This window comes from Dipodomys ordii, unplaced genomic scaffold (genome assembly GCF_000151885.1).
Source record: "Dipodomys ordii isolate 6190 unplaced genomic scaffold, Dord_2.0 Scaffold97, whole genome shotgun sequence".
NCBI lineage: Eukaryota > Metazoa > Chordata > Mammalia > Rodentia > Heteromyidae > Dipodomys > Dipodomys ordii.
The window spans coordinates 7,135,832-7,160,978 of record NW_012267313.1 but is presented as its reverse complement, the minus strand read 5'-3'; the positions used below and the strand labels follow the sequence as shown (position 1 = coordinate 7,160,978).

Sequence of the window (25,147 nt, the reverse complement as noted above, 5' to 3'; positions counted from 1 at the left end):
CAGGCCCAGAGTTCGGCACATGACTGGACCCAAAAGAAAACAAAAAAAAAAAAGAATATTTTATCAGCTTTCCACTGTTTTTCCCATGATTCTTATTTTTCTCTGCTATTCCAGGAGAGTTTTATTGTTGGCTTTATCTTACTTCTTTTAGTATATGAGCAAAACAATATTTTTCACATGCATGTTCTCAGGTTTCAGAACTTAAGGTTATATCTTCTAAGCTTTTTATTGATATTGTAAAGGAGATGCTCAGAGGGATTACAGTTACATAAGTGGGTAATGAATACATTTCTTTTGGGACAATGTCACCCCTTCTCTCACTCTTTCCCAGTTCTTCCCTTCTGTCTTCACCCAAGAGTTACATAGTTTATTTTTGACAGTGTCTAGTGAGTACCACTGCTACATTTGTTCACCTTTTTGAATTTATATTTTAAGATTATATCTTACTTAGGCCCAAATTGATTTTGATTTTTAAACTATTAGAAAATATATTGACCTCGGGGCTAGGAAGGTAGCTCAGTGGTAGAGCGCTTGCCTTGCATGCATGAGGCCCTGGGATTGATTCCTCAGCACCACATAAACAGAAAAAGCTGGAAGTAGCTGAAATGGCTGAGCACTAGCTTTGAGCTGAAGAGTTGAAGGACAGTGCCCAGGACCAGAGTCCAGGCCCCATAACTAAAAAAAAAAAAAAAAAAAAAACAGATCCTTAAAATGCAGCATTTAGGAGATAAAACATATGAACAAAGTATAATTAATTGTAACTAACCTTAATTTTTTTACAAACGAGTACATCATAAAATGATTAATGGTAATGGCCACTAGCACCCTTTTTAAAAATCAAAGTAAGTATTTTCCAGGGATAAAGGAACATGAGCTGTTAAAAGACTGAAAACACTGACTCTTTTCTTTTTAACCCTGGGATATTATGCAATATTTTCAACCTGTTTCCTCATGGAAGTAGTGGTCTATTTTATACCTCTATTGGAGAAATCAGAAGAGCTAGCACGTAAAAAAAATTTCACAATCCACAATGCCCCATGCTTATGTTTGCTGATTTACATTTTAGCTAAGCTTTTGAACCAGACTCTGACTCAACTCCGAGTTGGTCACAAAGGGCAATAAATAGATACTAAATACAAGATTAGCAAACTTTTTTTTCTGATAGTAAATGATTTAGGCTTTGCAGGTCGTGACAGCTCCTGTCATTCTTTTCCAGCTCTTCCTGTGTTGGGAAAAGAAACATAAAATGATAAGCAAATGAATAGGGGGTGTCCACATGAAATTTTATTTATTAAAACTTATAGTTGGCAGGGTGCCAGACACTCACACTTATAATCCTAGCTGCTCAATTTGACTAAGATCTGAGGATCGCAGTTTGAAGCCAAATTGAACAAAAAAATCATCCATGAGACTCATCTCCAATTAACCACCAAAAAGCCAGAAGTGGGTCTAAGGCTCCAATGGTAGAGTTACAGCCTTAAGTGCATAAGCTAAGGGATGGCACCCAGACTTTGAGTTCAAACCTCAGGACTACCACAAAAAAAAAAAAAAATACAAAAGAAAAGCGAGATTAGAGCTGGGTGCTAGTAGCTCACATCCGTAATCCTAGCTAATCAGGCGGCTGAGATCTGAGGATCACAGTTCAAAGCCAGCCCAGGCAGGAAATTCCATGAGACTCTTATGTCCAATAAACCATCAGAAAACCAGAAGTGGCTCTGTGGCTCAAGTGGTAGATCGCTAGCCTTGAGCTGAAGAGCTGAGGGACAACACCCAGGCCCAGAATTCAAGCCCATGACCAACCAAAAAAAGAAAAAAAGTGAGATTAGAATGTTTCAAACAAAGTAAGAAAGAAAAAAATTATTCCAGAAATTTATAAATTATGGGGATTTTTCTCCGGACTTTAAAAATAACACATTGTAAATGCTACCTTTAATTGTGCCAAATCACTAAGAGTCACTCTGCACTCAGTTTGTGCTAGGACTTGCCCTCAGTCTATTGGTCAGGGACCAACATTTCTTCCCATAGAAGAAATAAGAATATTTGTATTACCAATCAATCAATCAGAGACTGGCAATATTGTGGTGTCACTGGTAGTGCTGTTGAAAATAGGCTGTTTATAAACTAAACAGATCTTTCTGAGAATGAGATAGGAAAGATAATACAACCATGGGGATTGATAGTATTTAATGCATGATAGTAGAACAAGTTGTAGCCTCAATGTAAAATTGATGTGTGGACCACAAAGGAACAAAGACTACAGCAGTTTTTCAGCTGGGTGCATGCTGATTAAACATGCTCACAAAGTCTCTTCTGCACTGTTTTTCTCACAGCACCTTCAGTACCTAAGCCAGCCAGGATGTAAGACACGGGAAGAATGTGCTAGAGAGGAAGGGGGAGAGGAAATCCCTTCTTAAGGAAGTCTAGAATTGGATCACGGTGGCAGCCTGAACTGCAATGATATCTCTCCTTCCTACCTTAAATTAATGTCAGAAAACACACCTTTCAGAGTATCATAGCTAGAAAACAAGATATACCATTGTCCAGATGAGAGATAATTTGAAGTCTATGAAAAATATAAGACAGGTCTAAAATGATCACAATGCCTGCAGCAAAATCTAGTGTCACTGCAGACTGTGTATTCAAAATGATCCAATATGAGAAATAAACTCCCCATCCAAGCTCAGAGGATGGTCTTGGAGACAAAAAGTGCAGCCAAAGCAAGACTTCAATGGCAGGTTTGCAAGACCGGGTGTCTGTAGGATGGGCAGGCATACTCTCCAAGGTTACAGCAAACAATTTCACCTATTGATCCTTCTCCCAAATCCTCAGTGATCTACTATGGGATTTATATTCTCTCCCAGATGTCACTGAAGTTAGATTACTTTCTACTGAGTAATTTGAATGCATGTACCTCTTGAGGTTGATTGAATTTTAGAAGTGGGCTTTTGTCTCTCTCCACCTCCTCCCTTTGTTCTAGTGTGGTGAGAAGACTCTTCTGGGTATGTACTTTCTGGCATATGTAGTTTATACCCATTTCTCATTTTATTGTAGTCTATTCTGCCCCTTGCTAACTGCCCTGCCACATCAGTCTTGTTTATCTATGGGCTTTGCATTGCATGAACTTTGTGACATCTATAAGTACTATGTAACCAAGCCACGGGTAATTTTCCACTCAGGGTCAAATGCCTTGCCTTGCAAATGGACCAACACTGAATTTATTTCTAACACCCAGGAAGTCAGAAAGCAAAGCTGTTCCAGGCAAAGTCTAATACAGGGAAAGGAGTGTGAGCAATGTAAATGTCAGATAAAATACAATGCAAGGCAAAACATTTAAAGAATTTAAAAGATAAAATATTTCACTCTGATGAAAGACATTTACCAAGAAAATAAGCCATTCACAAACCATTATGCACTTTGCATAATATGGAAATATTTAAAATAACAAATAAAAATACAAAATAGATAAGGCAGGGCTGAAGGTATAGTTCAAGTGATAGAATACCTGCCTAGAAAAGTGTAAGGCTGAGAGTTTAAACCTCAACATGGAGAGAGGGGAAGGAGGAGAGAGAAAGAGAGAGAGAGAGAGACGTGTTATTCATGATTCATCATATTTCTTCTGAAATTTTCTAGTTCAAGAAGATATTAGGCTGGACTATAACTCAGTCATAGAGCACTTGCCTGGTATGCATGAGGCCCTGGGTTTGATTCTGGGCACTGGAAAAGAGAAAAGAAGAATACTGAAAATATTTATGTAGAAAATATTAATATTAATGAAACCATTAGCCAAAATTAACTTGAAGACATATTTCATAAACAAAGAATTCACAGTGTTTTAGGCCACATGGAACAATTACAAAAACATACTAAGAATTAGATCATAAAGCACATCCCATCAAATTCCAAAAAGCAAAAATCTTTCAAGCCCACTAGCTTACCACAATTTGTTAAAATTAGAAACTAAGAACAATATGTAAGCCAGTTTCCATCTCCAGTTAATCAACCCACCTGGAATTCACAATCGCCCTTCCCATTATCCCTGAGCTTACATAGGAAATTAAAAACTATTTTTAGTGCTTATATCACCCCCAAGGGAAATGCAAATTGAAACAATGAAATCCCCCATTTTTCTTTAATCCATCAAATTGTCACAGGTTGAATGATAATATTATGTTGGTAAAACGTAGAGGGGTGGAATATTATTAATAGAAGATGTTCTGGCATTGCTTGTCTACTAAAAGTTTTGAAATCCCATACCTTATGATTTAGTAAATCTGTGTGTCCCCATCTATCCCTGATAAACATGTGCCTATATGATAATGAGGGCAGAAATAACAATGTCCTCTACAGTACTGGAAATAATGAATGCATGGGAATGTCAGTGGAGAGCAAAACTGTAAACACATAGGGAATTAATTATGGCATATCCCTGTTATAGACTATGAAGGAAAAAAAAATCTATGAGCTGGGAGGCTGAAACAGGAGGATCAAGAGTTTGAGCCCAGCCTGGGTTACATAGAAAGACCTTATTTCACAAAACTAAAATAAAAAAGGCCAACAATAAAAAAGAGCTGTTGGGGCTGGGACGGTGGCTCAGTGGTAGAGCACTTGCCTTGCATGCATGAGGCCCTGGATTCGATTCCTCAGCACCACATAAGCAGAAAAAGCTGGAAGTGGCGCTGTGGCTCAAGTGGTAGAGCGCTAGCCTTGAGCTGAAGAGCTGAGGGACAGTGCCCAGGCCTAGAGTTCAGGCCCCACGACCAGACCCCCCCCTAAAAAAAAAAGAGCTGTATGTTCTCTGACATAAACCAAGAAACATTAAACTAGCAAAACAATTTGAAGATGAATATGTACTTAGTATGATCACATTTTTTAATCTCATGTCTGTTTATATGAGTATGTGTTTGTGTTAAAATGCTCATGGAAAGGTCTGGAAGAACATATGTCAAAATGAAATGGTCATCACCGCCTTTAGGGATAGAAATTGGCAGGTGATAGGTACAGGAGATTAAGCAAGAAAGACTTGAGTTTTTCAAGGCTCTATTAATACATCACTTGTGAGTAAGAATAACACTATGCCCACTAGGATACCAACTTGTAGAAAGGAAATAGTTACAATTCTATCCTATTGGTGGGTAGATTGGTACCACCATATAGATAGGCAGCATCCCAAAGATGTTTTCATGCCATGAGATGATTCCATCACTGCAAAGAAAGGCTCTGGGGAGAAACAGAAAACACAACTCTTCTGCTTCCACAGCATGTTGATTGCAGTCAGGGTGTACATGAGCTGGCTCTGGCCTGTGTGGTACATGTTTTGTCACTCTATTCACTAAGCACCTTACAGTCATGAAATCTTAAGGTGCTCATTTTTCTTATCTACTTCCAGGTGCTCTAGAGTTAGCCTACCCTTCATTCTCTTTGTCCTTATTAGCTGAAATTGAAGTTTTATTCATGCAAAATCATTTTTAACATGGAAAGACAGAAAACTCAGCAGCCCACCCTGGCTGTAAATCATGTACATTTTGGAGACTGCCTTCCAAGGGCTCACGGCTGATTCTTATTAAGTTTGCCCTCTCATATGGGATGGATTTGGCTGTAGGAGGATTTCTTCACACTGCTCTGTCTGTCTTTTCCATTGGAGGCAACTTGGACATTGCTGAGTCAGCAAGCAAAGCTGAAGCCAGGGCAATGTGGGTTGGTTTTAAGGCTTAGAGAAGTCACAGCCCTCTGGAAGGAACCATCCAACTTGGAGCGTTTATGAGCCACGTTACTACCAACAGAGGAATTAATATAAAGTCTTTGATGTGATTAAGTTTTAGGTCACAGCCTCTTCCTTCTCAGCAGTTTACCTAAGACAGTAAGTGAATGCATTGTTAAAAGTGATCTTTGCCAAAAGGCCAGGAAGCGAAAGCTAGAATTTTAATTAAAGCACACTTCATACAATTTTGCACTGGAGGCAGAGAATCATCCCTCGTTCCGCATTTCTGATGCCTCGTCTCCATCTGCCAGGTTAGCAGCTCTCCAAAAGGTGTTCAGTGCCATTCACATTTCTTCTCCAAATTATTGGGCTATTCCTTTGAAGGTCAGGAAGCTTGGAAGAGCAATGGTCAGCTGAGGAATTGTTTCCATACTGACTTATATTTATATCGTCTTGAGCTTTTCTGATCTTTCTCAAAAAGATGCTATTAAAAAATACACTTAAATCAGCCAGATGGCTTTAAAGACTTCTGGATTCCTTTAATTTACACCATAATATTTTATGAAGGGTTCTACGGATTGAAATAACTGTGCTTCAGATTGCTTTCTTCCCCCAAGCTCTCTGCTTTTGTCATTATGTGTCCTCAGGGCAAAGGGGGATTTCAGAAAAAGCTGTTGCCTACAGTTTGGTACAGGACACCAAATTGTATTTCAATTTCCAATGCATTGTCATGAGAAAGAACTCATCACAGAAACAAAGCCAGGAGAGGATCAACAAAATGTCCTTATCATTTGCCCTGTATTTCTGGAAGAAGACCAAGTGACATGGCATCCAGATCCAGAAAACCAGATGCCCACTAGAAGATCATGTGACCTCACCCATGAGGCGTACCTGAAAGTCAAGAAGAAGCTAATACTGCCCACCTCACAGGGCTGTTGAGATACTGGGAATCAAATGAGGGACTTATGTGGAAGCTCTTTAAGAAGCCTGCTATTAATGAGTGCCAGTAGCTCATGCCTATAATCCTAGCTACTTGGGTGGCTGAGATCTGAGAATCATCATTCAAAGCCAGTCCTGGGCAGAAACTCTTATCTCCAATTGTTATGCCAAGGTCACAGGACCCCACTACAAGAAGACCACCGAGAGTCAGACTCTATAGCTGTTTTATTTAAATGGGCTGCAGCTCGGGCCTCGTCCTACACTCTGACACAGCGGAGCCCAGGAGGAGAGCCCTGAGCTAAGGATTTGCAGGTCTTATATAGGCACACAATCAACCAGGTGTTTTGATTATCACCACGTGTTGTTTTGCTAGACAGAAACAAGCAACAAGTGATGGTCACTGCCTCAAACTTTAACCTTTCACAATTAACCAGGAAAAAAAAGTCAGAGGGAGAGATAGAAGTAGGGTAGAGCACCAGACTGGAAACATGCTAAGGGACAGCACCCAGACGCTGAGTTCAACCTCCGATACAAAAACAAAAACAAAAGCAAAAAGAAACACACACACACTGTTAAAGCAGCATTTGAAATATCATTAATTGGTAGATACATCTAAAGACTTAGACACTAAAAAGACTATAAAACAACAATGGACTGGTATAACAGTTGGTTAGATAATACCTAAGAATCACTCATAGGGAACCATTGCTATCATTCAAGATGTCCTTCAGGTGTTAAAATGAAAATTCCTGTAGGAAAGTATATGCATTAATAAACATTGGCCTTTATAATAAGTAAATCCTTCTTAAACAAAAGAAGCATTACAGCTTTGTTTTTTCCAATGAAAGATCAAAAAGTTGGGGTATTTTTTTAGTGATGGGCACTTTTCTCACAGGCATGAGGCATGGGTTTGCTCCTCAGGGTCACACATACAAAAATAACACTAGTAATATGAATATCTAATAAATAACACTATCTGGAAATAATAAGTCTAGAGAAAGGTTTAAATAATTCGTTAACTTGCCTTCTTAGCCCAGTAAAAGTATAATAACTACTAGCTCCAATATTTATCTGAATGTTATTACTGGAAACACAATTAGAACAAATCACTTTATTCCAAAAAGACTTGGAATTTTTTTTTAAGGCGAGAAAGATAGCTTTTTTAAAATTTTTGTGTTTTTTTTTGGTACTAGTCTTGGGCTTGAACTAGGGCCTGGATGCTGTCTCTGGGCTTTGTATTCATGGACAGAGCTCTACCACTTGAGCCAAAGCTCTACTTCTAACTGTTTGGAAGGTCGTTGGAAATAAGAGTCTCATAGGCTTTCCTGACCAAGCTGGCTTTAAACCATGATTTTCACATCTCAGCCTCCTGAGTAATGAGGATTACAGACATGAGACACCAGCGCCCAGAGAAAGAAAGGTTTTTAACTAAAATGTTTATTCTAGTCAGGAGTACCTAGACTAGAGGAAAACCTGCAAATTTCTCTTTGAAGTTTTCAATATTTTTCCTTTGGTCTTGGTGTTCAGTAATTTAAAATGTCCTAGGTAACCTTCAATTTAAGCAATTCTGTTTGGATAAGAATCAGAAAAACAATTACTTTGTTATCCTCTAGCTCCTGCTATGAGCTATTGGTTAGCTGAAATTTCCACATTCAGATTTCATATGTCTTTTAATATAAACTAACCTATTTTAAAGTCTTTCTTGACTTTTTTGACTGGTTTTTTAAATTATGTAAGATTTTTTAAGTGCATTATTGAAACCTTCAAAAATAATCTTTTCTTTTTATAGCAACTGTCTTACTTTTTTGTGTATCCTCTCAATGTTTCTCCATATTTTCTTCCCTTTTTCAAAATAATTGTTTTCTGGAAGTTGTGCTGTGGCTCACGTGGTAGAGCGCTAGCCTTGAGCTGAAGAGCTGGAGGACAGCGCCCAGGCCCAGAGTTCAAGACCCACAAGGGGTGGGGGGGGGAGGGGGGGAAGGTGGCTTAGTGGTACAGTGCTTGTTTTGCACACATAAGCAGAGAAAGCTGGAAGTGGTGCTGGGGCTCAAGTGGTAGAGCGCTAGCCTTGAACTGAAGAGTTGAAGGACAGCGCCCAGGCCCAGAGTTCAAGCCCCACAAGGGGCGGGGGGGAGGGAAGGGGAGGGGAGGTGGTACAGTGGTACAGTGCTTGTTTTGCACACATAAGCAGAGAAAGCTGGAAGTGGTGCTGGGGCTCAAGTGGTAGAGCGCTAGCCTTGAGCTGAAGAGCTGAGGAACAGCGCCCAAGCCCAGAATTCAGTCCCTACAACTGACCAAAACAAACAAACAAAAAAGAGTAATTGTTTTCTTTGTGCATACATTGGCAAAACTCTTTTCACAATTAGATGCATTCTAAGTTACAACATAAATTCAGTGATTATTATGGCTAATAATTCCTCAGTTTGCTATGTTATTTAAGCACAAACTTATTTTTTTTTGGGGTCCAGACGTGGGGCCTGAACTCTGGGCCTGGGCACTGTCCCTCAGCTCTTCAGCTCAAGGCTAGCGCTCTACCACTTGAGCCACAGTTAAGCACAAACCTATTATTAGCTTTTTCATTTTATTATATTTTTCCCTTTTGGATAAGATGGAAAATTATGATTTTTTTAGCTTGAGTAAACCTTTGCATAAATCAAACCTTCATGTAAATTCCTAGAAATAGGGTGACTTAATGATAATAATAAGATGTCAAAATCCTTTTTAGACCAATTTAGAGAGTTAAATGCTCCCCATTAGAGGAATAAACCTATTTCACTAACAAAATATTCCTTGAAAGTAGTGGCATGCTTTATTATTAATTTACATAAATGATACATCTTTGATTTGATAAGCATTTGTTGGTTTGTTTGTTTTGTCTTGGTATTGGGTGCTGTCCTTTAGCTTTTTCTGTTCAACGCTAGCACTCTACAATTGGAGCCACAGCTCCATTTCTGGCTTTTTGCTGATTAATTGGAGATAAGAATCTTACAAAGCCTGTTGCTGGTGGCTCACACCTATAATCCTAGTTACTATGGAAGCTGAGATCTGAGGACCAGGTTTGAAGCCAGCCTGGGCAGTAAAAGCTGTGAGACCCTTATCTCCAATTAAACACCTAAAATCCAGAAGTAGAGTTGTGGCTCAAAGTGGTAGAGCAATAGCTTTGAACAAAAGGGCTCCGGAACAGGGCCCAGGCCCTGAGTTCAAGCCTCATGACCACCAACAACAACAACAAAAAAGAGTTCTCATAAACTTTTTTGCCTGGACTGGCTTGGATCTGAGATCCTCAGATCTCAGCCTTGTCAGTAGGTAGGATTACAGGCATGAACTGACAGCATCATGCTTTGGTAGATATTTCTTTGATTACCACAAAATATTAAGGAATGCTTTCCAGTTTTTACTTATTGCTTGTAATTCTTCATACAAATTGTTCCTATGCCTCTTTAATGTGTTAGTCTTTTTCATTTGTTTCTAAGTATTCAAAATAAACTCTTTCTAAATAGAGTTAAAATCTCTTTCAATTCTATCTGTGGCTTTTTTGTTGTTGTTGTTGCCAGTCATGGGGCCTGAACTCAGGGCCTGAGTGCTGACCTTGAGCTCTTCACCTCAAGGTTAGCATTCTACCACTTGAGCCACAGCACCACTTCTGGTTTTTTCTGGTGGCTAATTGGAGATAAGAATCTCACGGGCTTTCCTGCCAGGGCTGGCTTTAAACCATGATCCTCAGATCTCAGCCTCCTGAGTAGCTAGGAGTACAGGCGTGAATTACAGGGGCCCAGTGCATTTTTTTTCTTAATTCTAAATCTTTGTTATTAAATTGATAATAGTGAACCAAATCTTTTTTCTGTTATTTGCTTTGTTTTGTTTTCTTTTACTGTTAGAAAAGTAATATCTATATTACTTGAAAGCTAAATTAAGTACACTTTCTTTCTCTCAAAAAGATACTGAGCAAGTCCTTTTTTCTACCAAACAGAAGAGTTACAAGAGAAAGGATGCATCTAACCAGCTTTAAGTCTGGCCCCATGGGCACAATTTGTGATGAACCATCTAGTTTGATAACCAGGAGTCTGGGTCCTCTTCTAGGAGTATCCCAAGTTTCCAGTCCTGTTCCCAGAGCTATTAGTATCAGAAGGAGACCCTCACCAGACTCAGTGCTGCCTTTTCTTTTTCTAGAAGTGAAGCCCAGGAACCCAAAAGCTGGGGTCCAGCTCCAGATGTGGAAGAGACCGGGAAATTTGAGCCACTGGCATCCCTTTAAGCACCCATCAAACGATAGCTTTACCAACCAAGCAGCACACCCCTCTCCTGTTTTAAAGACTCGATTTGAATCATAAAAGTAAATTTTAGAGCTGGGAATTGAGGGTTAAAAACCATAGGTCTCTTTATTTTTATTACATAAGCTCTCCTATGAGTTACATTTCCCCAGCATGCCAGAGTCCAGTGATGAATCTGGAAATGGATATGGGATTTTGTCCAGACCACTTAGGACATAGATTATTCTAGAAAAACTGCTCCCTGCCCCCTCCTGGAAATCTCTAGCCAGCAGTAACTCTTGGGGTTGAGCATATTTTGTTGGCTTTTGTTATATGTAATCCTATCTTTCCTGCTTCTAATTACATTTATTCTTTTTTAGTATAGTTCTTCCCAGAAACCACATGACTATTTCCCACTAAAATAATATTCCTTCTGAGTAATTTTCAGCCTTTAAAAATTTTTAAAGAAGTCTTTTTACAAACTATTAAAATAATCTATAGGCAAGAACAAAATATAAGGGATAAATCGAAGGTTAATTGCATGCCACTTGAGTTTTTGTCATTAATTCTCCTTTCCCACAAAGTTTATAGCAGTGTCGTGAGCTGTTTACTGTAATGACAGAATTTAGCTTAACAAGCAATATCCCTATAGGACAAACTACTCCATAGAAAATAAACAGAAACAACAAGACTTCCTTAAAGATGCCATCTTTTCTTAATATATTAATTCTAAAGTTTACCTTTGGGGAGCTGAAAATATTCTTTTTCTTTCCCTCTTTTTTTGTGTGCTAATACTGGTACTGGGAGCTTTAACTCAAGGCTCCCCCTTTTTCTTTTTTTCTTTTCTTTTTTTCTTTTCTTTTCTTTCTTTCTTTTTTTTTTTTTTGCCTATCCCGCTCAAAGCTTGTGTTTTACCGTTTGAGGCACAACTCCATTTCTGGTCTTTGGTAGTTAATTGGAGATAAGAGGTTGTCTGATTTTTCTTCTCAGGCTGGCTTTGAACCTCAGTACTTAGGTCTCAGCTTCCTGTATTGCTACTATTATAGGCATGAACCACTGGTGCCCAGCTTGAAAAAGATTGTTCTTTTAAATCTTACAAAGAAAAGGAAATAAAAATTACTAGTATCACTTTGACATACTTCTTAGTCATATAAAGTAAATTGTTTCTCCTTTATTCTGCTTCCACAGAAAAATCTTAAATAGCTAAATGTGCTGAGACTCAAATAAGTTGCTTCCACCTTCAATTGTTGTTGTAGCCTCTCATCTTTTTTTTGAGCTGATAAATAAATTGAACTATTTCTAGGTAAGTTTCTACCAAAATTCAATTTGTCTGACATCATTTCTTAGAATTACACTGATATACTCTATAAGTGGCTCAGTTCTATTTCACAAGATAAAACTTTCTTATCAACCTTGAGTAGCAGCTATTGGTATAAGAACATATTAAAACTCTCTTTGAAGTCCTGCCAGATTCCACAGCCTACTATCTATAATTTTGGTTTACTTTTCCAATGTCCATCAGCTTAGCTAGCTGTAAATACATAAGTCTAGTGTCAATAAACTTTTGTCTTTTATTCCAATGGGTTTTTCCTGTTGTTTTCCTTCTGGGTTGACTTTTAAATGTCTATTTCAGGAGGTGTACCTAGATTTGATGGGGGGAAAAAATGCCAGAACTCAGCACCTCTTGTTGGGCTAGATAAGCAGGAAAGAGCTATCTCCCTATTTAAGCAATACAGAGAAGAGGTTATATAGATCTTTGCAGATTAGGAAATGCTAAATGTATTAACTTAGGAGTATGGGGGGAATAAAAAGGGAGGGAAGAAATTGATGACAGTTACAGTTCTCGTCTTGGCTTAGAGTTGCATGAATCAGCAACCCTGAGTTATTTTTGAAAGAAGAAAATCTGGTATAAGCATAAAGCCAGACCTTTCAGATAGTGACCAGCTCTGTGATATGGTAACAGGGCCCCTAAGATGCCGAATCCTCTTCCAGCCCTTGATATAAATCTTAGTTTCTTCTCTCTAATGGTGTTGAAGACTGTGAGTTTGTCAGTGCTTCCCAAAGAGAGGAGAAATACTAACTTGTAAGCAGAAGGTCAGATCCATGACAATAAGTGCCACAGTAGGACATATGATGCACTGCACAGGAGAGAATTCCACAGTTGCTATTTAGAGCTTAGTGAAGTTGTCCCTACTGAAGAGAAACCTAAGCACACAAGTGAAGGACAATAAGTCAGGGAAGGGTGGAGAAGGCCAAACAGAGGTGACAAAGAACCAAGGCCTGGAAGCCTGGAATAATAAGGAAAATTCAGAGCCAGTAAAAATGTAGCTCAACTGTAAAATAAAGTTCAGATCACAAAGGGTTTTCATAGGCATGTTAAATCATTTTTTTTTTTACTATCCTCGGGAAATGAAGAGCAGTTTAATATTTCAATCACAAAAGCGGTATGAGTAGGAATTTAAAAAAAATACATGATAGAGAGTTAAATTACAGAAATTCTTCCACTACTGATTTATGGTTTTGGATTAAGGTTTATGGCTTTGACCCAGTTACGGTTAAATATGCTTGAGGTTTAATACAATAAGCTTGATTCTTGTTTGTAAAGTGAGACAAGGATTTCAGAATTGAAAATTGGTACTACTAACTAAAGAGCTCTCCATTTTAAGATGGAAAAAAATTATTTAAAAGACACATTCAAAATCAAGAACATAAGCCGGGCACCAGTGGCTCATGCCTGTAATCTTAGCTACTCACAAGGCTGGGATATGAGGATTGCAGTTCAAAGCCAGCCCTGGCAGGAAAGTCCGTGAGACTCTTATCTCCAATCAACCCCCTGAAAACCAGAAGCGGTGCAGTGGTTCAAATGGAAGAGTGCTAGCCTTGAACTGAAGAGCTAAGGGACAGCATTCAGGCCCAGAGTTCAAGCCCCATGACCAACAACAACAACAACAACAAATCAAGAACAAACTTTATCAACTCTGTCACTACTTAGTGACTGAACAGAAAAGGGAAAATCTGTATTTGGAAGAGTTGAAAAGTTTCAAAGATTCTAGCCCAAGAAAAGAACTATGGATAAAGAGAAAGAGAAGAAACGGTTCGGATATTCGTCAGTTAATTACAATCTACTCTCCAGTTATGTTCAACTCCATAACTCTCTCTCTTTTTTGGACTTTTGACTACTTTTATTTGTAAAAATAGCCATATCCATGTAAATGAATGAGTTTACATGGATACATGTACATTCATTGGGGATGTCTCTCGTTACCTTGTAACATCCAGGATACTGGCCGGATGGCTTTACCAGTGCTGGTGGGGACTCTAGGAGTGTCTTCCTTTGCTTTTCATCCCAGTTTGAACAGGTGGAGGCCAGAGCTATTCCTGAGCTTTTCTTTCTCATCAAAATCTTGGCTTTTTATTTTAATTTCTTCTCTCTAGTTTTTTTGTCTTCCTCCATCGTAGTTGGAGTCTTTCTTGTTTTTCTAATCCAAGCATCCTAATCCCAGCTCATTCTGTCGGAATGGTCTCTACTTCATAGTCTGCTTTGTTTTTATTTGCTCCTTCTACAATCCTTATTTTTCCTCGTACAGTTTGTCATAAGCTCCAAGATTATACTCAGATAATAGGAACCGTCATTATCTCCACTATGTTCTTCAGGTTTTTGTGGTCGTTGTTGCTGTTGTTTGGTCAGCTATGAAGCTTGAACTCAGGACCTGGATGCTGTTTCTGAGCTTTTGAGTTCAAGGGGAGCACTCTACCACTTTGAATCACAGCACCACTTCTGGTTTTCTGGTGGTCAATTGAGGATAAGAGTCTCACAGACTTTTCTGTCCAGTCTGGCTTCGAATGCTTTGCATATACTTGGGTATATAGTAGTATTTGTTCTCAAAGTGGTCTTTGCCCATATGCTCCTTCAGCCTCTTTGGACAGTGCTTTTCATGAGGTGGGGAGCAGACCCTGAGACCAGCCCATGCTCCCAGTCCAACTTCCTGCTGACGTCTCCCCAGGATTCTTCATCTCCTAGAGAGGCTGAGCACATCTGGGGAAGCGAGTGGAGGTGTTCTCTGTTGAGATTCATTATACCTGAATAAACAAAATGCTCTGAAGGATGCAGAAGGTTCCAACATGCTTTTGCCCATGTGTCTGTCTTTGAATGGAAAGATAACATGGTAGCTCTCTGTCCACATTGAGAGTGCTCTGAGCTACAATTGTTAGCATTAAAGGCTAGATTTGTATAGCTCTGTCTTGCTGGCTCTCACAAAGACTAAAAGGAGAAATGTTCAATAACCAGGGAGTTTGAACAAAGGGATTTTGCCTTTTACCCCAATGCCCTACACTTGTCAGACCCATGGCTCCTAATATACATGAGGTTAAAAAAAATAGCAATACTTAAAGAAGAGTTTTTTTTCTGAGGAATTTTGTCACTGACGATATAGAAATTCTAATTTTCTTTCTAGTCAAAATCTTAACAACTATGAGAACTCAACTACTTAGCAAAGATTCAAGCAGAAGTCACAGGCTTGATTTCATGGATTAAGAATAAAAACTGTATGTATTCTCATGAAGTCTCATAATGGATTGGCAATGGCTATTCTGAATGATAAGAGACAAGTTAGAAATACCAAATACAAAAGAAATTTAATATACTAGTCTGTAACTGCACAGGCTAAAATTAAGTGGCACAAATAGTATGACAGAGTCCTACAGAGTCAGCTCTGACTCCCATTTTCATGGTAAGAACAGCCCGTGAATCAGTAACATGACTCATGTGGTATGGTGCATCCATCCAGCGCCTGCTTTCCTAATCAGGCAAATCACATCCATATCTAAACACAAATAACTATATTATTAGCCTCAGTCATAAAAACTCATCTGTCAAGTTCCTCCTGGTGACTAACACAATGCATTTGATTCATAAAATAGTGGAGTTTTGTTCTGTGTCACATCTCAAACCTGGTGAAGGCTATTTTGGGTCTCATGTTTGTGGCTTTGAGTGGGCAAATTTTACAGAAGTATGACTTGGAACTAAATGACGAGCAACAGCAAGGCTACTCCAACCTCATGGTTGGATACATTACTTGTTGTAACTGAGGGGAGTTTCCCATTTTACAATTAATACCATCAGTATATTAAAGAGGTCATATATTTTTATTATTCATTTTTAACTCTAAATTACTGAGTCTGTGTTTCCTGAACCAGAAAGCAAAAGCTTAGTTTTTGTATTTGAAGACATGAGAATCAGATTTTGTTTTCTAACCCTTAGTGGAAATCTCTGTTCAGACTCTTGATAAGGAATCTAATTCACACTCAAGCAGCAATTACTGGTTTGAAATCTAAATATTCAAAGGACTCAAGGACAATGTTAGTTAAGTCTTGCATAATCAGAACAGCTCTATTACTGGTCCTAAAGCCCCATGTTTCTCAGTCTTCATCCTTATTTCAAAGCTCCATTTTATTTACTCACTCACTTATTCATTCATTGTGATCTAGGGTTGAACTCAGGGCCTTGTGCATGTTCTAATTTAGTTTGTCCTTTTGCCTCTAGTTTGTTTTTCCGACAGGATCTTGTGCTCACTTTGCTCTAGGCTTTCTATTAACTACAGTCCTCCTGCCTCTGCCTGTCAAGTAGCTAAGATTACAGGCATGAGCCACTGGCACCTGGGCAAAGGCATCTCTTAAAGAAATTATCTTTAGAAGCCAGATACAGTGGCTCACACCTGTAATCTTGGCAACTCAGGAGACTGAGGTCTTAAAAATCACAGTTCAAAGACAGCTCGGGCAGGAAAAATCTGAGATACTCAGTTCCAATTAACCACCAAAAAGTCAGAAGTGAAGGTGTGGCTCAAATGCAGAACCTTAGCCTTGAATGAAAAAGCTAGGTGACAGTACCTAAGCCCCCGAGGTTAAGCCCCAGTACTGATCATTAATTAGTAATTCAGAAAACTGCTCATGGAATTGAGATGTGACTTGCTACTAAAGATGTCATATGTCATCTAACAACCTTACATAAAAATGATTTCTTTTCTAGTTTCCTCTGGCTTGGGATCAACAGCTCAGCAGGCCTCCCTTCCTTAGCCTTCTAGAATACTATCACTGTTCCTTACCCACAAGTCCCTTTCTATTGACCTTAATTGTCTTTATCTACTCCTCTCTAAGATATAGTAGAGTTGTTTTCTTTTTATTTCTTTGATATTTAACTATTCTTTCCTTTACCCTGTTACTTTTTAATCTGTTGGTACCATCAGCTGCACATCCTCCATTCTACCAGCAATGATCCTTGTGTTGTAGACATCCCTGGTAGATGAAGGCTTAATGTTTAATGTAGAATGGACCCAAAACCTGTGCAGAGTCTGTGGGTAGCTTGAAGAGGAGAAACCACTACTGACATTTCTTCTAGAACAATGCTTTACATTTCTCCCATCCAAGTATCAACCATTTCCAATACTTCTTAGCTTTTTAATATGGGGTGCATTCAAGGTGGTGTGATCAGAGCCTCAGGTTTCTGATCATTTAAGAAGACATCCTTGGATACAACCTTCTTCCCCGGTGGTCTGTCAGGCCACATGTTGTCCTATGGACAGTTTCAAATGCTTGCTGTCATTCCTTGTTCCTCAGTAGGACAGAAAATAGTTTCTGTAAAATTACCATCTGATGATGTGTTAAGATTAGAAATGGCCAAAACTCAACCTCCTCCCCCCCCCCAAAAGAGATTAAGTTAGAATAAAACCCAAAGAAAAAGAAAATGAAAAGAAAAACACCCTCAAGTTTCTTCATTTTACAGAAAAAGAACTGAGAAATTGTGGACAGGCACTAGAATTTATCCATGCCCTTTCAGAAGGAGATTGCTTCAGAGTATTTCTTATCTATGGGGTTTGGTGGATTTCAATCCAGGGCAGGTAGTGAGCACTTTGTGCATAGGTATTTCTCTTGATCACTCACCAGTTAGAGGCTGATATAGTACCAGAGGGAAGTACAGCTCACAGCTTTTCATAACAACACAATAAGATTCTTTCTGTTGGGTGGGACACTTGGTCCAGATTTCCTTTGCACCAGATGGCTGCTCCCCCTTCCCCCAACAAAGATCCCAAAGCTCCTGGGATCATTATGATTCCAGATGTGCCTACTCCCATGGGTCAGTGGTAATGTAACAGCAGCGCCCTTCCTGCCAAGACTGTATTCAGAGATGTTGTTTTGGCAGGCTTCTAATATAGATGACAATTCTTATTTTCATTTTTTGATCTGCAAAATAGGCATAGTATAGTACTTTAAAACATTTTGGTTTTAAGTAGCCAAAAACGGCTTACATAGGTAATGTGTATCAGTGAATATCTGAGACAATCTAAATTTCAGGCCCCAGAGTTTATGTCTTTTGTTTTTTTACGGCCATGAACTTGTTCTGAATCCAATTATACTCTTTCCATTTTGCAATGTAACTCATCTTGTGTGTTCGTACATTGGTTTTTTTTTAAAATAAATGTATATGTATATATATATTTTTTTTACTTAAATGTGCTCCAGATTGGAGAACCTAATCAAGGTTGGTCTGTCTTATTCCCCAGTTGTATTAATTAAAAGTACTAATTACTTCCATGCTAGTGTCTCAAGATCATCTTTTGATGCTACATGAAAGGTTTGAGGGAATTTTTTATAAAGGACTGATTTGAGGAATCATGTAAGAGATTTAATATTCTTTAATCTTATTTCTTAAAAAAAACAAAAAGTAACAACGTCGGTGCGGGGGAGGGGGGAAGGGGGGGAAGGAGAAGGATTGGGATGGGGGGAGGGGGGAGGCTGGGAAGGGATGTGAAGGGTAAACAAAAGGAGGAGGCTGCAATGCTTGGTAAGAAATGTACGCATTATCCTGCCCATGTAATTGTAACCCCTCTGTACAGTATCTTCACAAATAAAATTAAAAAAAAAAAAACAAAAAGTAGAGGGAGGGTGTTTCAAGCAAGTTCATTACATGGCTGCCCCTACTTCTTCCATTTCAAGTCTGTTCTGAATTGCGCCACATGGGAAAGTAGTTGCCAGAATCTGTTCTGTATATAGCTGTGAGTATAATTAATGCTGAAAAAGGGACTTACCTCACTCCGGATGCCAATGGGCTTCTTCAAAAACAGTTTTCCTAATTTTGTCACTTGTTAGGGGGTGAAACCAATTACCAAGATCCTTCCTACATCCGAAAGCAATGATTCTCTAAGACCTTATGGCCACTTTCAGAATTCATAAGCCAACCCATTTCTTGTTCTCATGAGAAATAATACAGGTGTGTTTAAGCAGGATGTAGGTTATTTACATTTCTGATGTGAATGGTGGGAGAATGAAAATATGATTATTTTTCCATCTGGAAGACAATCCTTTCCCAGAGATATAGTTAATCTTTTTTTTTAATACAAACTCTTTAAAAAAAAACACACAAAGTCACCTAAGTTCCCACAGATGGAGGGAACTATCAGATTGGAGAATATGATTTATATTTACACTCTTATTTATACAAAACTTAGTGAGGTCGGTGGGTTATTTACAGATATTCCCAATGACAAGATTATTCCACTTTGAATTGGAATAATGTGTTGGCATTGCCAACACATGACTACTCCCCAATGCCACTGTTGAGAGGAGATAATAGCTGGGTATAAAACTACTTCAGAGGAATCAGACTATAAGTTGGGTCTCAGCAACAATGCCACAGTAGAAAACCACATCCCTTAAAAACTTTATATAAATAAATTGAGTTTATGTTATGGAAATAAGGCCAATGAAACTAAATTCCAAAAGTGGAGTGTATTCACGCTGCAATGATTAATTTCTAAATAATAGAGCAGTAAGTTTGGGGATGATTGCTGTGACTGCATTGAAATATAATGTTGATGAGAGGTGCAGAGAAATTGAAAACAGTGTTAATTGATTCTACCTATTCCTATTAGCACTTAGAAGTTAATAGCCTCCTGGCTTTTGAAGACAGAATTGGAGCTCACCATGTAACAAACCATTAAGTTTCACAATTAGGGTAATCATCTCCAAAAACCTCTAATTTTCAATACTTAGAGTAAGGCTATTTTAGATATTTGAGTTGTTTGATAAGCCACTCCAACACAGTCATCCTTTAATGAACTTTTAAGTCAATTATGCCTATTGATCCATAGAAACAATTATAGGAGGAACTAACCAATATTATATAAAATGAAACTGAGACATATGTAATTTGTTTAAATATGTTCTTAAATTCTAGTTCCTGGAATCCCTCCTAAATGACTCATGATCTATTTTGAGACAAACCAATCAGAGCTACAATTCTTTTAGTATACATTAAAATTTATCCAGAAAAGTCAGGGACTAATAAAATACTAATAAAATAATTATCTAATAATAAAACAATAATTACTTAATAAGTAATGTCACACATATAGGGCCATGAGGTGATATGGAACATGTGTCCTCAAAGCCAATACAGCCCTATACTCTCCATGTTTTGAAGTCATGTTTCTTTGGCACTAAGTTTCAAAAGCTGAATTGGTTAGAAATGCGTAGTTCTTATTCTTATTCATTATTTCAAATACCTGCTGTTTGTACTTTCTCCCTGTCAAAACTTCACTCAAGCTTTTTAAACAAATTATTTGTTTTTATGTAATATTGGTTTGTGTTTTTTTCTTGTGCCTAAAATGTGGTTGGAGTCTACATTTTTATTTTTACCCTCATTATAGTCTCCCCTCTTTACAATGTTTGAGTAATTTGCTTTAGAGTTGAAGGGAGTTGTTCAAAAACATGTTCTCCAAGGACCTGAGCCTTAAGAGGACACGTGGAAGTTTGCACAGCACACTCTCATCTTCAGCCAAGGCACACAAGAAAAATGCTGCCATAGTTTTCATAGCTCTAGAGATGGTTCCACCCCTACCATGTTCCATGCTTTTTTGTCCCTGGTATTATACTACATGAGAATAACCAACCATCACAGAGAAAAGAATGTATCCAGTCCAGTTTTTTCTTTAAAAAAGTTAATATGATAGTCCTGTCTTTATGGGACTGGGACATCTTTTTCAACACTTGAAACCATTTACCAGCTTTGTGACTGTCTTCTAAATAAACGACATTCTCCAATCAGCCTTTGAACTCAGCCTTTACAAGTTTACATTTGTGGACACCCCTAATTTGAGATCACCTGATATGACAGCTCCTTCTTGTCATATTATCTTTCTGAATTATCTGTTTTTATTTTCTAGTCCTAGGAAGCAAACTCAGGGCCAACACATGCTCTTCCTCTGAGCTGCATCCCTGGACCTAGACTTCTAATTTTGATGTTAGTCTATGTATTCTATGGGTAAAGGAACTTTTCGTTTAAAGTTGAAATGTGTGTGTGTGTGTGTGTGTGTATCCTGGGGTTTGAACTGGGTGCTGCTCCTAAGCTTTTTTGCTCAAGGTTAGTGCTCTACCACTAGAACTACTGCTCCACTTCCAGCTTTTTTAGTAGTTAATTGGAAATAAGGGTCTATCTAACACTTTCCTGCCCAGGCTGGCTTCAAAGGGTGATCCTCAATAGCTGGGATTATAGGAATAAGCCACCAGTACCCAGCTTGGACTTATTTTTAATATAATTGATTGTTTTCACATAAGGGCCCTTAGAGAAAATATAGGTTGTTTTTTTACAATACTTTTGTAGAAATACTTTTTGTTCCTCTAATTTTTTTCTAGTATTTTTTTCTCTACATAATCTTAGATGAATCTTCCAGTTTTGTGTTTTCCAACAGTTATCTATCCAAAAAAAATCAGAAATTAGGTACATAAGACTATCTGGATAGCTATGCCAATGTAGTCTGCTGTCACTGTGATTGTGAATAAAATTAAGTCTTCAGGAATGTTTGGGACTATTTGCATGACATACTAAAATTCTGTGTTTAGAATTCTTTTTCCTTTTGTTTTTATTGTTTTGTTTTGTTTTTGTTTTACCCAGAAAGCAGGAAGTCATTACAATATACACAAGTTTGAGATTCAGAGTTCATGGTAGCCACAGGTAACCTTTGTCTGGCATGTTCTGTGTTGGTCTTTGGGAAGCTAACAAAGTATTTTGCCACAATGTGGGTTTACTTTGGAAGAGAACAAAGCTGATGGGGAAACCAGTCAATAGAACTAATGATTGAAAACCATGAGATTTAAAGGAAATTCCCATGAGGAAAGTCTGACACTCCCTGTACCTTGCACCCCCTCCCCCGCTTTTTTTTTTCAATGATACAGAATGAAACTGTCCTGAATTAGTATAAGAGAGTCCTAATATGTTAGTTGTCTGTCTCATGACAGTGGCCAAAATACCTGCGAGGACATTTTAGATGGCTCTGTATGTAGTCACATCTCCATGTTTCTGGACCTACATGGGACAGAAAATCATAACAGAGGTAGTCTGTAGCAAATACTAATATGTCTCATGGAAGACAGGAAGCAGAGAGAACCAAAGGAAGGGAGCAGAGACAAGCCACTCCCAATAACAATCCCTTATTGACATATTTCCTTCAACTAGGTCAAACTCCTGTTGTTTCCAGATCCTTCCAGAATAATACTACCAGCAAGGAATCAGCTGGTAGTATTACACAAAAGCAGTTTTAGTATACAATTGCTATCCATACCAAAACATTCCCCTCTCACCCCCAAAATGCTCTTGTCCATCTTATAAGGCAAAATGTATTTCCAAGAGTCATCAGTCTTAACAGTTCCAACATGGTTCAAAAGCTCCAGTTCAAAGCATTTGCTGGGACCTAAGGCAACTCTTAGCTATGAGCCACTGTAAAACTTAAAGAAAAAAAGATAAATACATAAAGTAAAACATTCCCATTGCAATGGACGGAATAGGACCATAACAAAGAAATATTGGACCAAAACAAGACCCAAAACACAGCATGGAAAAACAAATCTTATAGCTCCATACTCAGCATCTCACACCCCTTCAGGGCTTAGGCACTTGTTGACAACCATCTTCTGGTCTTCTGAGTTGCCACCAGACTCACCCATTAAACTCTACTTACTGTTTCCTAAGGTTTGGCTAGCCTGGGTTTCCAAATGTTTCTAAACAGTTCCAAAGGCTTAAGAGCAACAGGGACAAGTAATAAGAGCAATGATCCCTGTCACTTCCAGTTTTCTTTTTGTCTCTGTGACCAAAATATTAGACATATCATTTTAGCCCATGTTTTTCAAAGGTTCAGTGTTGCTTGACTCCATGTACGTGGACAGAACATCAGTGGAGGGGGAGCATATAGTGGAAGAGGTTCTATGCTCATGTAGAGAGAGGAGGAGGAGAATGGGCACTTGGTCTAAGCATTTAAAGGCATGCCCCCAGGACTTCACTTTTTTGAATTAGATCCCGGAATTTAAATTTTCAGGAACCTCCTGAAATATCACTACCATGGCCTATGAGCCCTCTTGGAGAACACTTTGTACCTAAGTTAAACATTTGCACAAGTCCAGTGAAATTCTACAACTCCATATAGAACTGAAGAGTGCAGGTAGGATGCACATGCACTCAAGTTTACCCACAGCCTGAAATAAGTAGGATAAAAGTGTTGGGAGTTTTAAAGTTTTTAAAGTATAATAGCTTTCAAAATCTTTAAAAGTAAAAAATACATACAACCTATGAGAAAATTGGGGTTTTTCCCTAATTTTTCTTTTGTTTTCTTGTGTGTGTGTGACTGCTAGATTCATTTAACCTCATCAGCACTGAATGCTGACATTTTAAAATTTCGTTCTGGCTGAGCACCTTTGGCTGATGCCTGTAATCCTAGCTACTCAGAAGGCAGAGGATCTGAGGATCCCAGACAAATCTGAGACTCTTATCTTCAGCTGAAAACAGAAAGCTGGAAGTGGAGATGTGGATCAAGTGGTAGAACATTTGAAAAAGCCAAGTGAAAGTGTGAGGCCCTGAGTTTAAGCCCTAGTACTGACACAAAATAAAACAAATTAGTTTGTATATTATTGTGGATTATCATTTTATTTTCAGATATGAACAATCTACCCAAATATTGTTGCTGACCCTTTCTCTTTACCTGGTAATGAAAGATAAAAATATACTATAAAAATATATGGAGAAGGCATTTTTCACTTTAGTAGCTTGGAGGATTTGAAGAATGTATGATAAATATTGTCAGATTTTGACCTACCTTAGCAATCTTTGAGGCAGATTTTCTATAACATCATGGGTAGAGTCTGACTGGTCTCCAGGAGAGTTGTACAAACTGCTGTGATCTGAGCTGTTTTCCTCCGGTCTCTTTCAGCATCTAATTACTGTAAGGCCACGTCCTGTTAATTATCACCCAGATGTGTAACACATTCTTGCTCTGAAATAAATGTTTTCTTTTGTTTTTTGCATATAGACATTTTAGTAGTGTTAATTGAGAGAACAAAGTATTGATAAATGAAGTGTCTAGCTCATGAAAGAAATTCTAAAGATTTTAATCCAGACTCTTTTTACCTATTTTCTCCTTCCTGGCCCTGAAACCTCATTCTTGCTATACTTTAGAGAGAATAAAGCCCTAATATGTATACGTAAGCATGCAGGCATGCTAACAGAGGAAATCATCCCAATGTATGTTGTAGGTATGTGTGCATGAGTATTTGCTGAAAGAATCTACCAGAAACTGTTTGTGGTGGTTTGTAAAGTGTAATGACAGAGTTCTTCCCCAGGCACTTCATCTGATAGTCAGGAATTACGTTTCCCCTTGAAAATAGTTTTAGTATAAAAATGAATCAATTCCATGACTATTCCAAGATAATATTCATCCCTTTCCTTTAAGAAACTAAGCACAGGGGACCAATGTACATGGAATTGGCATTTTGTGGCAGTTATAAAGTAAATGTAACAGGATGAGATGACTTCAGCAGATGTTTAAGTAATAGACTGTTCAGATTCATTTTCCTTTGTGCACTTGAGTGCTAATGGCTTTCTGGGCCCAATGGGAATGGTAAAAGAAGTTTGCAGAGCAAATTTAGATAACTAACACTCACAGAATCTGACCATTGCATACTTCCTAGTATCGCTCTTCTGTAATCCCAAGGTTGTGAATCAATAGCAAATGCAAGACTTAAATTTTAATTCCTTTTATAAATAGCATTGGAACGCAAGGGAGATTTTGCATAAATAGAAAATAAGATAGCACAGGCAACCATCTTCTATTTGACATAGAATCTGCTTTTGACTTTGAACAGCATTTACCTAGTAGCAATATAGATAGGCATGGGGGGGAGAGAGAGAAAAAGAGAGAGAGAGAGAGAGAGAGAGAGAGAG

At 38.3% G+C, this 25,147-nt stretch overlaps 1 long non-coding RNA gene across 1 annotated transcript; it reads right to left on the bottom strand.

Moving 5' to 3' along the window:
* Positions 1–719: 719 nt before the first annotated feature.
* Positions 720–24,153, bottom strand: LOC105993571. The gene is made up of 3 exons (XR_001175464.1): positions 24,024–24,153; positions 3,679–3,714; positions 720–1,222 (listed from the first exon to the last, which is right to left on the bottom strand). It is a non-coding gene; the product is annotated as an uncharacterized LOC105993571 (long non-coding RNA).
* Between the last annotated feature and the right edge of the window lie 994 nt (positions 24,154–25,147).